This window comes from Taeniopygia guttata, chromosome 3 (genome assembly GCF_048771995.1).
Source record: "Taeniopygia guttata chromosome 3, bTaeGut7.mat, whole genome shotgun sequence".
NCBI classification, from domain to species: Eukaryota; Metazoa; Chordata; class Aves; order Passeriformes; family Estrildidae; genus Taeniopygia; species Taeniopygia guttata.
The window spans coordinates 51513266-51528858 of NC_133027.1; the positions used below are offsets into that span (position 1 = coordinate 51513266).

Here is a 15593-nt window from a genome sequence, read left to right on the forward strand (position 1 = left end):
ATCCCAGGCTGCAATCAAATCCCGGGCTGCACATCATATTTCTGTGGACTTGAGACTCTTATAGATACAATTTTTTTCTGAAATTGCTAAGAGCAATAAAAGTGTGTGGGTTTTTTCCCTGGAAGATACAGGTGATATCATGGAGCCAAAAACTGAAGCCATGAGATACTGGGTCAATGAAAAATTGGTAGAAATTGAATTATCCTGAAGGTTCTCATAGCAAAAAGGGAATAATTGAACTGTACACCATCATCATGAGTGTCTCCAGACCAGCTAAAAAATAATACACAAGTTGGAGAAGCTTGTTTTCAGTGAAGAATGTAGTTATTTTTTATGCTTCCAGGGATTTTCTTTCTATTCTGTACCATGTTATTAGATGTGGAAGTTCTTGGTATAATTGCTTGTGGGAAAACATCTGTCCAAAAAATATGTACTGGAGTTTTCCTGGCTGGGAAGGGAAAGAAGGCAAGATGTCCGTGATCTTTTAAAAGCACCCCATATATCACATGATATAACCCTGCTGTGTGCAGTGGTGCATGAGCTGTCATCTTAAGATGGGGACTTGGCAATGAGTTCTCAGTCTTCTCATAAATATATCAAAGCAAGAATCATGATTAATATTTTGAGATAATGAATACCTAAAGAATTAACTCTGTTACAAATTACAGCCCTGATTAGTGGTTGACTCAGAATGACACATGGCTGCAAGGGCTGGTAAGAAGGAGATAGCTTCAGAGTGGACATTTCATAAACCCTGGTGATATACAAAAGAGAGGGAAGTAAAAGGACATATAGGGAAAGTGAATAGTTCTGTGGTGATCCATGGTTTGTTAGCTAGATCACACAGCAATTTTGTGGAATAGAACAGGTGGGGTTTGGTGCTGACCCTGAGCCAGCAATGTGCCCTCACAGCAAAGAAGACCAAGAGCAACATCAGCAGGTTGAGGGCAGTGATCCTTCCCCCCTCAGTGATGGTGTGCTGGATCCAGTTCTTGACTTCACAGCACAAGAGAGATAGACGTGGTGGAGTGAACCCAACAACACACCACGAGGATTATTGAGGGCTTGGATTGTCTGATGTATGAGGAGAAACCAAGTGAGCAGGAGTTAAGTCTGGAAAAGGGAAGGTTCAGGGTGATCTGATCAGTGCACATACCTGATGGGGGTAGTAAATAAGATGAAGCCAGATTCTTCTCATCAGTACTCAGCCAAAGAATAAGAGGGAGTAGATTCAAATTGAAATAAAAGAAAATTTTTTTTTTTTACAGTGATCACAGTGATCTGATTCTAGGACAAGTTGCCAAGATAGGTTAAGGAGTCTCCATCCCTGAAGGTATTCAAACCCTGACTGGATATTGTATAGTGGCATTCTAGATCATGCTTCTCTGAGCAAGGCTTACAACTAGATTATCTCCAGAGGTCTCATTCAACCTTAAAACTCCTGTGATTGAGGTGACAAATATGTTGGCTCTGGCTATGTATCTGTAAGTCTTTTGAAGACTTTTGAAAAGTTAAGGGTTTTTTTTCCTTACTCTTATTAGTGTTTCTGCAGCAATATAAACTCCCTTCTTACAATGAGAGTTTGAGCATTTTAAGATAAACTGTCAAGAGGTTTGCCTCACTATTACAACAACCTTACTCCACAGGTAGTGTAAAATTCCTTCTTTTTCAGCACATTTTTGTCTTTTGAGAGGTGAGTTGGGTTTTCTCTTCTGCTCTCTACTGATGGGATCCCAGGTAGATAATCCTTAAACACCAATAAGGAAGCATGTGCAGTTAATTAACCTGGAATTTGTTAGCAGGGATTATGTGAGGGGAGGAAGAAAAGGGAATAGATAAAACATGAAAATAGAAAATTCACACTTGTTGCCAGGAGTTTATAAGAGAGCAGCTCTCTTGACTTTTGCTTTCTGACTTGTAATAGAAATATGGTTCATAGTTTATTACCAAGCTTTCAAAAATAGTGATTTCACCTGAGAGATCTCTGAAAACAAAAGCAAAGTGTGAGCTTTCTAAGATAAATTGATTCTTGTGAAATATCTGTGGTTTGTCAGATGTACCAGCTCTCAGGATTTCTAATTGCAAAGGAGATGAAGCAAAGTGCTGCTGACAAGCCATCTGGACAACCTGCATAATGTACAGACTTAAAAATTCATGGTGAAGAAGATACTCTCTTTCAGTGGCAAATCATTGTGGGATTTCCATGGCTTGGTTGCTGTTGGCAGCACAATCGTTCCTCCTAAGGCTTGATGCAGACTTGGTGGAAGGACAGTGACAATGCTGGGCAATCTAGATTCCATTACTGATATGAGTAGTATCTCACCATGGACAAAAAGCTTCAGTGTTCTGTTCTAGTGCCCCACCTAAAAATAGATAGTAGGAAAGCCTTCCCTTGGTCTTTGAATTGCACTGATTTCCTTGTTCCTCTACTAGAAGCAAAAAATAAAAACCAAAAAAAAAAACAAAACAAAAAAAAAAACAAACAAGGCCAATATCAATATCTCCATTTCATATCAGCAGCAGTTGTTCATTTTAGTAGTATTTTGTCATTATTTCACCAATGAAAAGTGGCTCTGGAATAAAGAACACACTTGTTTGGCCTCTTTGCCACTTGCCCAGCAGCAAATGCTGACGAGAAAGATGATGAGCTCATTCTGGTACTGAAATAGGAAGAAATCGGCCCTTTACTCACAGTTATCACTTTTCTTTTGCCCTGACCACTGTTACACTCTGCACCTCTGTCCAGCACACACACAGCAGGATGCTGGTATTCAGGCTCCATTAAGTTATTGACACATCCTGTTCCTCAGGAACCTCCTGGGATCAGAGTAATTGAGCTCAATAGTTGAGCCTCTATAGAAATATCCCTGACCTTTTGCCTTGCAGTCGGTGGGGTGACCATATGTGAATGCCAATTAAGAAGCCACAGGCATTTTGACTGAGGCAATTGGGTCAAGCATAGCATTGAGGCTATATAATCCTTTTTCCTATTAGCTTGTAAAAGTTGGAAATGCAGAACCATTCTTTTCCTACCTTCTCTTCACCAATGGGTTTTTATTCATATTTGAAAAATATCACCTTTTTTTTTATTTTAGTTTTTTACAAAAGCAGATCATCATAATCAGCTACTTTCAAACCCATCAGTACAATATTTACTCTTCCGGAAAATTTATTACGGTAACAGAAACAAAAACATTGTAAAAATGGGGATCTTTTTCCTCCCTTCTGAAAAAGAAAATGAGAAGATGAGTACAATAAAGGTGATGGCAAGATCAGAAAGAATACCTGCTTACAGTTCTGCTTAGTTCAGATGCTTCCTTGAGGAGAGCCTGCTTTCTGAGTTGCAGCTGTTAGATTTTCTGAATTAAGTGGGGAAATTTCAATTTTATCAAGCAAGAAAGCACAGTGGTAGACAGTACCAGATGAGCAACTGGCTGAGAAAATGAGGAAGGAGAGTTTCCCATCTTCAAACTACAACACCTGCACAAGCAGTAGGATTGCACCTTGTGCTGCACACAGTAACTTCTTTACCAAGCCACTGAATTTGCACAGAGGAACTGCTGCTATCCACAGGGGCCAGCAGCAAAACAGCTTTAGTGTTTTCTATTTCATTTGCTGAAGCTTAGTCAGCTTTGCCCTAGGAGTCTATGAGGACCTGCTTATACATTTCCATCCTGCATTATTTTGTGATATACCACTTCAAGTTTTAAATAATACATGAGTAAAATCAGGGTGTTCTGTTATGTTGCTGATATGGTGAGGGATTTGTTGGTAAAATGGAAAATGGTATGAAAAGAAATTAATGTGACAGTCTCTCTGGCCTCTGCTCTTGTGTTATTGTGAGTGCAATGTACAGGGAGGGCTGGAAAAAGCAGATTTCTCTAGAAAACATAGGAGAAAAATGATATGGTAAACATTAAACTAATGAAAATGGAATAGTTCAACTAATGCATCACACAGTAACAGACAAAAAAATCTGCTGAAATATTCATGATGAAAGAAAGTCACAAAAAATATGCTGTGAGGAATTAAGAGAGCAGAAAGAGATGTGTGAGGGGAATTCAGAGGATGTGAATGGCCTGACACTGAACATAGAGAGGGTCTCATCAGAAGGAAGCAAGAAAGAAAATGGAAATGAAGGGTGAGCAAAGAGAGCCTTTTCACAAAAAGGTGATGCAAATCATTACCAGATAATGGGAGTTGATCTTGATGGGAAAACTTCAGAGTAGCTGAGGAAACTTGAGCATGCCAGTTTTTGGAGACTAGGGGTAAAGGTGAAGGAGGACAGGAAGACTTACTTTCATTGTGGGAAAAGCTCATTATTGGTGAAATTACACATCCCACAGAGATGTGATTTCTTGATTTTTGGCTGCAGATAAGTGTTGGAGCCCGTGAAGGATTTCAGTGCTCACAGAATGTTTGGGGTCAGAAAGGAGCTCTGGAGATTATCTAGTCCAACCTCCTGCTAAAGCAGGTTAACCTGGAGCAGGCTGCACATATTTGCATCCTGTCAGGTCTTGAATACCTGCAGAGAAGGAGGCTCCACAGCCTCTCTGCAGCCTGTTCCAGCGCCCTGTCGCTCACATAGTAAAGTTTTTCCTCATATTCAGATGGAACTTGCTATGTTTCTGATTGTGACTGTTGTCCCTTGTCTCAAACTTGTTCACAGGCTGCTGGTCTGACACAATTCTGAAGGAGTGTATTGCTGTTGCATAATCTGTCATATATCCTCTGAAAAGCTGCACTGTGAGGGAATTTTCAGTTTGGAGTTAATGAATAAAGAACTTACTTTGATAATGTATCATTTTGCTCATACTAAGAAGCTTCTGAAAGCATACAGTAATCCTTTGCTTGCCAGGAAAGGCTATTTCGCTAATTGAGAAATCTCATTTTAGAGGTAAGTTCATGCCAGAACATTACTGCAATATTATACTCGGAGCACGTATGGGAGTGATTATATTTTAATCTTGGGTCTTGATGGGGGTCTGCTTCCTACAGCCTTTCAGTTTTATTTCCAGCTTGGAAAACAGACAGGATCCCTGTAGAGTGACATTTATGCTCTTGTTTAACTTCTTGTCCTTGAGGCTGGCAGCTTGAGTAACATTGTTTCCCTAAACTGACATCTTGCCAAAAAAAAAAAAAAAAATTATGAGTTTTTCCCCAGGAGCAGAGAGGAAACATAATGCCCTGTGAATAGCAGAGATCTGGCTGCTGGTACACTTACAAATGAGAGGAGCAGCAAACCCTACATTATCTATGCTTCAGTGGTTTGCTAGATTTCCCCCCTCCTCGCCCCGTGGGGTTGTGTAAGTTTTATCTGGTTTTGTAATTTATAAGTATTTTGAATAACTCATATTCATAGGGTCTTTTGGCTATGCTTCAGGAAATAGATGTGTTTTAACAATAGGCTTGGCAAATGAGGACTGAGGCAGAATCCCCATTACCTTTAAGATTGGACCACTTTCTCCTGTGTATAGATGCTGGGGTACAGAGTGGCTAAATTATTTGTCCAAGATACCGTTTGTATTTTCAAGGACACTGCCACAAATCACTTCTAAAAATCATATGTACAAGTGTGGTATTTACCACAGCACTGAGAATGACAGACCCCTAGATATAAACTTTTCTCAGGAGAGAAAAGTCTACAGGATGATGTCAACATCATTATGAGATGACATTGTTAAAGACAAAGATGTGCCAGGTTTTAGACCTGTGATGATATTTAACACTACACTTTTGGTTTTCAGAGAAGATGTGGATACCCCTGGGAGTTTTAAAGGTCAGGTTCCTCAGCAACTAGTCAAATGGAAGGTGTCCCTGCTTGTGGTGAAGGAACCAGATGATCTTTAAAGTCCTTGCCAGCCCAAATTATTCCATGATCTTTAACGGAATAGATGGTGCTGGATGCAGAGAGTCTACACATTAGGATCTACACACATGTTGTGGTGATGGGGTGGGGTGAGAGAGAAGGTCTTCACTTTGTGTATGCACTGCTCAGTATTAACCAAAGCACCAAATTAGCAAGTGTTTTGATCACAAATCCAAAACACAGTTCTGTGTCAGCTTCTATGAAAAGGGAAATAAGAACAATAAGCAAAATAAAGGGCAACAACAGGAAAAGAGCGTGAACAACTCAGATGTCAATTTAGTGGGAGGCAGTTAATGGTGGGAACATGTGACATTTTTAATTGTGCTTTTTGCCAGTTTTAGGTTTTTTGAGGTTTTTGATTTTTGGTTGTTTTTTTGTTGGGGTATTTTTTTTAGGAAAGGAAATGCATTTGTATTGTTCTCTTTGGAGTAGATGACGTTTAGACTATATAGATTTCAGAATTATGTTGGACTAGGTGATTTTCACAGTTCCTTCCAACTAAATTATAGTACTGTATTCTCTGTCTACTTGTTCATCACCACACTTTAAGCAAGGACCAAATAGTTATGTTCAGAAAATCCTCTTGTTTATCTTGTCACAGGATACTGGATTTTCTTCTCTCAAAACCCAGCAAGGAACATACTAGCCTTACCTCACAGCTCTTTTTTTAATATCATTTACTACCAGCTGCTTGTAAGTACCTGTAAATAATAAAATTATTCTGATATATTCACCAAGACATTTGAAGAATTATGACTGAAAGTGCAAACAGTAACCTATCCTTAGAGAGAGAGACAGATTGCCAGAAACATATGGTTTTGAGTTGAAACTATCCTTTTTCCTCACCGTGAGACAGTGTGCATAATCCTGAATTATGGAAAAAGAACAGGCAGTTCCTGCCACATTGGGAGCCAAGTTATGAATAGTTAATGACTGCATGTAAAGTCAGGATTGGTTTGCAGTTTTAGGTGGCTTACCTTCCTTTTTAGTAGTTTTCCTGGGAAAAGGAAGGCACTCAATTCAAGTAATGTGAATATAAGAAATAAAGAAAAGGAAGATCTGTCAAAATAGAGGAAAAGATTTTATAAAGGCAAAAAGTAGGTAGGTATCGTGGGAGCTTTTTGGTACAGAAATACCCCAAATGGTAGTGTCAGGAAAATCTCGGGAATAGAATATATCTGTTGGGAGACTTCAATTCCTTAATTCATCTGGGGACTCTGGTTATTCTTGTAGGAGTCTGGTATTTGTTATTATTCCAAAATCTAACAAATAATGTACATTGTGGAACAGGGAAAGATTTTGAAAATTAACTATTCCATTTGGAAGCCCAAAAGTGTTTTCTTATGCCCTCACTATGGCAAATTGGATCGATTTATAAAAGAATTTTTACTTTGCCTTCTGTTCAGATGAATTGTGGTTCAGGAAATATCTTCCTCTTAGTTTGCCTACTGGTTACTTCTTACCTCTAGTCTCTAAAGAGTATGAGACCAAATAGTATTTTATGAGACTAGAGATAGTCTCATAAAATACTATTTGGTTTAATTATATTGAGAAAAGGTAGGACAGAAATACTGGGGCTGGGAGAAAGAGAAAGCCAAGTGATTCACCTGAGATGGAGCTGTGAGAGGAAAGTATGGCTGGCAGAGAGCACTTAGAACTTGTGCCTGAGGTACAGGTAAGGTAGGGAAAAGGGGGAATCTTGCCTAATGACATCCTCTAGAAATGGTTACCTAGCTCTTGTGAGTGAGAGGGTAGGGGAGAGAAAGTATTTTTGTTATCATGGAGAGTCATCATCAGTGTTTGCTGGCTGGTTTTCATGATGAAGCCTGAACTCTGTGGTAATGCCCAAGGTTGTTGGACTTTGATTGGTGCAGTTGGTCAGAGCACGGTCATGGGTGTGATCCTTGTACAGGTCATTTACTCAAGAGCTGGACTCAATTATCCTTGTGGGTTACTGCCACCTCCAAATGCTTTGTGATTCTTGCAGCTTTGCTTTGAAGTTCTAAGGGCTGTGTTCTCTGAAATAGGGGATTTAAGTTGTTCTATAAATGAAAATGACCCTTGGTGGCAAATCTGCTGTTTAATATTACTTCAGTAATTATATAATTTAGCACCTTTCACCATTGCTCTTTGGGTACTATGTGAAATGAATTATCACTTATTGATAGAGAAATTTATCTGTAGAGATAGGATTTCCAATTTTTATTGGAAAGTTCAGTACTTGTGAACTGAGAGCTGCATTATTGATGTCTTTTAGGGCCTCTCATAAAACCTTTTTCTTCTGATACTTTAACCATATTCTAAAAGTAGTGGAAGTTTATACACTTGTTGAATCTTCATGCAGGATAGATTTATATTTTCTAACTCAGATTCATTTTTTTCTAAGACTTTTCACATGAAGTTCAGAAATGTTTCATGGGCATTTTAAGGATACAGTTTAGTATTGAAAAGTGAAGTGATTGGACATACCAAGCTGTCCTAATAAAGTGATAGCTTCATTAAAGGCTCCACCTGAAAGCAAAATTTCTTGCTTTTTAAAGGTAAACTATTTCTAACTGTGTTCTTCAGTTTTTCAGTATCTACCCATACAGATTATGTTGTAGTATATCTATAAATATTGTGGGAAGGTAGGATAGTAGGAAATAGAAGAGATAAACCTATTGTGTTTTGTTTTGTTTTTTTTTTTATTAGACAAGTGTAAGTTGTGTTGAAAATAAGGAGTTGTCTTGCAGGTGGGATTTTTTACCTATTAGGTGATTATTATCTTTTATATTATTATTAATCATATAAATTTAGAAAGGTTCAGGATTCCTCTTATTCAGACCTTTTCTTATGTAAAAGATAGGGTTAAGGTCAATTAGAATATTTCATGAAAGGACAAGACAGAAAGCAAATGTAAATTTAGGTAAGTCTTTACAGCATATACAAGTAAAGGCATCAGAGAGCATTTGCTAAAAAAAATTGTAGCAAGTACTCTCCTTCTTTGTGTATGCTGAACATAACTTAATGGGAATGACATGCCTCATTTCTTCCCTGTGCTCTAGTTTAGACACAACTCCTCTGTTTGGCTTTTAAATAGTACTCAGTTTATTCTAATTCCTTCTGATTGACGAAAAACAAGGCTGCCTTAAAAAATGATGAGGGTCATTAATTTAATTTGTTTTAGCTAGTTTTACTTACTGCTTGTTTTAAATCACAGCATTTGTCAACATGGTTAGACTCTGAGGATGAGAAACTTTCATTCTCAGAGGCTTGGATGTGCTCAGTTTTTGAGAAGTCCCTGTCCCTCTCACATATTACAGATATTAAACAGCTAAGATAAACTCCACTTGTAGCTGAGCAAATGCATATATGGAAAGGATTTACCTGATTTTTTGTACTGATGTTCCACTGACAGTGAAGTAGGCATGCAAGCAGATTTACCTGGCCTTCTACATGTTTCACTAGGTGTAGTGGGCCACAATTTCCAGTGATGGCCATTGGTCCTGACTAGGCTAGACTAGATCAGGGTCTCTCTTATCTCTCCAAGTGGGAATCCAAGCAAGATTCCACCTTAACTTCAGAAAGCAAAGACTTTGTTTCACTGAATTAATACCGGGGGCTCACATACAAGTCCCTTACACTTGCTTTTCTCTATTTTACTGGTTTGCTGTGATTCTCAGATGAGCATGTTTGATTGTCTGTACAATTATACATGCATCTTTGACTTAGAGCAAACTCAACAACACAATGGGAAATGCTTATGCAACCCATATCAGAGAAAGTTGCTAATGTGAGTCTAAAATAGCCTCAAACTACTGCAGTTAAAATGAAGTGCCCTAGAAACTTTGTGACTTCACTTGAGTGACCAGCCTGAAGGAAGGTCACATCATGCTGGGATATTATCTGGCCTGACACACTGAAGCCCTTTTCAGACTGAAAAATAGAATTGTACTAAGCAACTGAATATAGAATATAATTTATGTTAATTTTATTTGTTTTGCTCTCAGTGGTGGGCTTGCTTTCTTATAACAAACTGTCCTTGATACAAAACCTGAAAACTCCTTGTCTGTGGTGAAGATACACAGCCAGCATTCTTTTTCTTCTTATTTAATTTCTTTAGATTGAAACATATAGCGTATGTGTACATAAACTTATGTTTATTTGAGAGTTTATGTATATGTTTATATAATTTCTGTGTGTGCATTTACAAAAATAAAATTGTGTCCTGTTACAGACTGATTTTTAGGCAGAGTTTATTTCTGGTTTTAGGATATTTGCCTTCTAGATTCCACTAATCTTAATTTCATCACCTTGTAAGCAAGTGGAGTGTATGAGAATAGGAACACAGATTCGAAACTACTTAAAGAATAAGGAAAAATATTTTGTATTAGCCATACATTGAGAAGTACGGTTTACTTTTGACCTGGCCTAAAATAATATGGAGATTTCTATAAATAAATCTTAGGGCACCTGATGAGTACTCCTCAGTTCTGGCTGGGGTTTTGGCCTTGGAGGGCTTGCTGTATCCAACAGCATGTAGAGCCAATGCTGCAATGCTGCCCTAGCTCCATGTCCCAGCTCCAGCCAGCAGGGAAACTGAGCATGTACCTCCAGAAGATGCACACATACACACACACACACGTGTATTTGCATAAAAGCGTAGCATAGCCACACAGATGAGTGCACACAGAGACACTCAACACTCTCACAAACAGCACTGAGGGCCTCAGTCCATTCCCCTCCCTGTCTGACCAGGATAAAAGTTAATTATTGGGAAATGCATACATATCCCCCAGGAGTGACCCTGTGGTCTGTAGCTGATCTCAGACAGGGTATCCTGATGACTCAGAGACAGATGTCACTCCCAGTCCTTGGGGCAGAAACCCTCCTGGGATATCCTAAGGCAGCCAGGGCAGGGACTCATGTCCCTGTCTGGGTGATAAGGGCTCCCTTCCTCACAGCTCTGGGCTGTTATACTCCTTCATGCCTGGAGAAGCCAACTTCTTATACCCATCCTAACAGGGCTGCTGGTCAGGTGTTGATTCACTGCCTAAAGGATTAGCAACATTGACAAGTTTCTCAAGCAGTTTTCAGTTAAGCTATCCAACTTTTAATTATTTCCTATTTTTTTTATTTTAATTCATTTATTCATGACCTAAACAAAGTACTGAGGTGTACAGTATGGTATTGACTAATTGCATTTCTTCCTCTAAGATCTGTCTGCGTACTGTACAGTCTGTGGTACTGTAATAACTTGCATGTACTCATAAAACAACTTGGAGTCCCAAAAGTACTGTAAAACTCACCTCTACATTGCCTCTTCAGATGTTCAGAACTGACTACTTATAAAAAAATAAGTTAACAACTACTATTTTTATTCAAACTCAGTAAGGAAGTTGAGGGATTTCATGGTCACAGGCTTAAAGTCAAGTGCTTGTACACTTCAAAAACAGCATAATGGAAATAAAACAAGATTGCAGTCATTAGCACTGAAGGAAACCTTCTTTCCCCAACTCCTTGCAATAATGTTTGTTCATGCTTGCTGCTGTAAAATAACAACCTCTCTTAAATTACCCCAAGAACTGCTCATTTTTGAGATTGTTTTCTGATAGGCATATAATTACAGTCAAAACAGCAAAATACTGTGATTTCAGTTTGAAATTTAATTGCTTTACCTGCATAATCATTGCAGTATAAATTAGGCACAGCTGTAGAGCAGACAGAAGGTTTCTTTTAAGTAAAATTATTTCCTTTCTTTTGACTATATTGAACATGTGCATTTCACGGTTCCAGATTTTGAGAACATTTTACTTTATGTCTGGAGAGTCTGTACGCATATTTTTTTAGATATGGGCAAAGATTTTTTTATTGCCATTTTTCTATGAAATGTCTAAGTAAAACAGTCATTTGCTGGAAATGTCCATTTTGCACTGCTGTTTCTGCAGCTTATTTATCGAATCCTGGAACTCAAGGTTTTTGTTTTAATCAGGTTTGCTCTTTAAAATTAAGGCAGCACATAAGTAATCTTGTGGCATTAAATCAAAGTAGTTGTTATGCTTGTCAAATGTCTGTAGTCTGCACAATTAGAGGCCCTCAAAGGGAAGCAGGCGTGGGGGACAGTATGATTTGAAAGAGAATTTACTATGAAAAGGAATCTCCTCTTAAACAATTGGCAGGATGCTAATGAGGTCAGAATAAGCAGAAAAGAGTGGGTATTTTTGCTTGGGAGTTAATGCAAGAATGCTTGAGCTTTATCAAGAAGGAAATGGAAAGCTTAAAAATCTACTGGCTTCATATGCATGGAGATTGGTCTTTCTTCAGTACTGTTCCACTTTCCCCAGGGCAGCTGTTAGAAGGCAACCTGCCCCTAGCATTCTTAATTAAGATTCATACTCTTAATCTGAAATCTAAAATTATATTCTTCAGAGTTTTTTGAGAACAGGGAGAGGGTTTTCATTTTTGTTTGTTAATGATCTGGGGTTTCTTAATCTAATTCTAGAACTAACTTTCAGAAATCATTACAAGCAAAAATGTATTTGATTTTGCTGATGAAAATCAGGCAAATGAAGTCTTTAATTGTTTGTCTTGAAAATTCATGTCTCTACTGGAAAAAAAGGGTTTTCTTAATGTGGCAGCCCATTTTTCAACATATAGAAGAGGAATTAATATTTGTTCTTCTCATTTTTCTTGCCTCAGGGATGCTGGATGATAATACATTGTGGAGCTCTTTTATGGTCTTTTAAGGTGTTCAGGGACAAATACATATTTAATCATTCAGTTGTCTGACTAGATCTGGCAGATAAAATGTGTTCAGAGAAGACATCTTCAAATGCTTACTGAGTGTTAAACAGGATATCCTGTAGCAGAGGTGGTCATCTTATTAGTAAATAACATCTTAAGAGGATCATCTCCCTTTCATAGGATTTACTTTTATCATATGGCTCCCTTGCCTGGGGTTCTGACTCTTTGAAATGGCAAAAGAGAAAAACATTTTCTTCCATTCAGATTTTGTTCTGTTGCTGGATTGTTTCTTAAAAGTTTCTTTCCTTCTTGAGATTTTATGAAGCAGGCATTTTAAAGTCCTTTGTGGATCAGATAGATGGAGAGGAACACAGTAGGTGTAGGAAAAAAAAGATGAAGTAAATACAGAATAATAGTCGATATGTACAGAATTCAATGTTAGCTTTTAGGTTTTTCAAAGCACTGCTTAAAATTGTTGCCACACAGGTTCTCTAAGCAAAGCTCTGCATGACTAATAGAAAATGCTGAACTGCTGCTGCATGAGGAAAGGCACACTGTTTAGGTCTAACAGTGTTTAAGTCTAACTGGTTTTGTCCTGTTTTTCTCAAGAGATCATATTTCATCTAAATATCCAGAAGATGAAGGAAAGAGTGAACAACCAGTCTGCAGTTGCAAACTTAGCTTACTAAGCATAACTATGTTTCTGAAAATTGTTTCATGCATTTTCAATTCCCATCGGACCTTAGTATGCCTGTAAATAATAACACTGCTGTGTCCTAAGGTTGCAGTAAACTAGGAAGTAAGAAGAAATGCTGCCTGTGGAAAGCTCTTGTTCAGTACATTTGGACCTAAATGCCCACCAGAAGTTTGCATTAATAAATATGCTTATAGTTTGAACGACTGTGCTCACTCTTCCTATCTCAGTGTTGTCCACTGTGGGGTAAGACAATTTGTGCAATCTTTAGTGATCTAGTCAAATACAGCATAGAAAGCTCATTACTGTTTCTCTCAGATCAGTAATGAGGAATAAGCGGTTCAAGTCTGTTCTTTGAGAATCCAAACCCTTTTTTTCCAAGCACAAAGGCCTGTACTGCCTCTGAACCAATTTAGCAATAAATTGTGTCTTCAACAAAAGATTTTCAGAGACACCACTCTATCCTTTCCCATGACAATAAGTGTCACTCCTACTTCTTTGGAATGAACAAAGTTGATTTAATCAATTTTAATCCTGAGACAATCTGAAAAAAATAAATTAGATTGTCAAGTGTTATTGGATTGAAGAAGAACACATACCAGATTATCAGTCTACAGATGTCATTGTTGTCAGCTCATTGTTTTACAGTTCTTCCAAGCAACTTTCTTATGAAGTTGAAACATACAGAGCCTGTAGCCCTCTTTGGGACTCCTCCCTGCAGAACAAAACTTTGTTCAAACCATCCTCAACAGTCCTTTTATTAGAGGGAATGAGGCTGTCTGCAAGTTAATTTAATGTCTGCTTCCGCTTTAAAATGGCTGCCTACTCATCCACAATGGTGGATAAAATGGTTGGCAGTATGATTAATTTGATCAAACACTAGCCTTTCATCTAAGAAATCTTGAAGAGGTTTAGTTTTGGTAACATGTTCCTCATTAACTGTTATTTCTCATGGTTGCCTTCCAAAGTTCCCTTCAGAGAAGCACAATTCATTACACAAGAGTACCCTGGGCATTAATACCTTGTAAGTGCAAACAAATGTATTTTCAGCCATAAAACAGACTCACTAGGCCCATATTGAGAAACATCTGGTTATATTGAAGGCTAAATTTAAAAAGTTATTTGTTAATGTATTTAACACGTCAGACTGTATGCATTTGGACTGAGAAAGCAACAACGAATAATTTCTCTCTGGGAGATTTGTACATTTTTTAGGACCTTGATTAGCTGCAGGGTCAAGTCCAAGCAAATATGTACAGTAGCATTTGTCTACTTGATCCAACTCTGAAATACTATTGGTTCTGTAGCACAGATTTCTTGGTTACTCTCTGCTGAGCAGAGATAGTCCCTGTATGTTCACTGATAATAATTATAATTTTTTAAAAAATTCAATGTTCCATGATCTCTTCAAGGTGTAGCACTCAAAGTTCAAAGCAGTTCGGTCATTTCATCAATTTGACCTGCCTGCTAATGAACTGCCCCTTCCAAAGTGTTCTTGACTGGAGTAGAATCACTGGTAATTCTGCTAAGAGGTTTGTTGCTGTGCCAACCTGTAAAACTGTTCTTGTTTGTTTGTTCACATCTACAGATGAGAATTTTGCTGAGTTTATGGTGTGGGAGGATGTAATGCTCCAGCAGTGAACGCTGCAGTGAGAAACGGTCTTCAAGTAATGGTAAGAAAGTGATGTGATTTGATTTACAGAAGGAGGGTGGAACTCATTGCTGCTCACCACATAAAACACCCAAAGAACCTTAGTAAAAATTGACTTCAGGTTCATTGCTAAAGAAAAAGTTCAAAGGGGGATTATTTGCCTTCTTTTTTCTTTTTTTTTTTTTTATACTTTGATATCTCTTCTTTACTTCATCATTTGCAGTTTGTGGTTTTTGGTTTTTGGATTTTTTTTTTTTTTTTGTTTCTCCCTTATATATTGTCTTCTCTGGGAGAGGTGGAAGGTGGTAGATGGGTGCTGTGTGGCCAGAATGGGCAAGATATTTTTCTAAGAACCTCCCTTGTGAGATTCTTTTAAGATGCAAGATAGATACATATCTTAAAAAGTAATAATAAAAAAAATTGTTAAACATCACAATGATCAAAATGCATTCTTTGCTGGCAGCTACTTGATAGCTGTTGAAAGAATTTAGCTTTTTTGACTGTCAGCAGTCCTTTCATATGTAAAACCAATATTCTTTTTTTACATTTTTATTATGTAATATAGTGTCAAAAAGATGTTTTGGTCATTCAGAAGTTAATTTTTTTTTCCTAATAGTTATTCAAATACATTTGGTAAGTTAAATGTCTGTTCTAAA

At 37.8% G+C, this 15593-nt stretch overlaps 1 long non-coding RNA gene across 2 annotated transcripts in view; it reads left to right on the top strand.

Moving 5' to 3' along the window:
• The window catches only part of LOC140683696 (uncharacterized), a 67426-nt gene that overhangs the window by 24567 nt on the left and 27266 nt on the right, over positions 1-15593 (top strand). For both annotated transcript variants that reach the window (XR_012055027.1, XR_012055026.1), the window contains exon 2: positions 14875-14959. This is a non-coding gene — a long non-coding RNA (uncharacterized lncRNA). The remainder of the gene's footprint in view (positions 1-14874; positions 14960-15593) is intronic.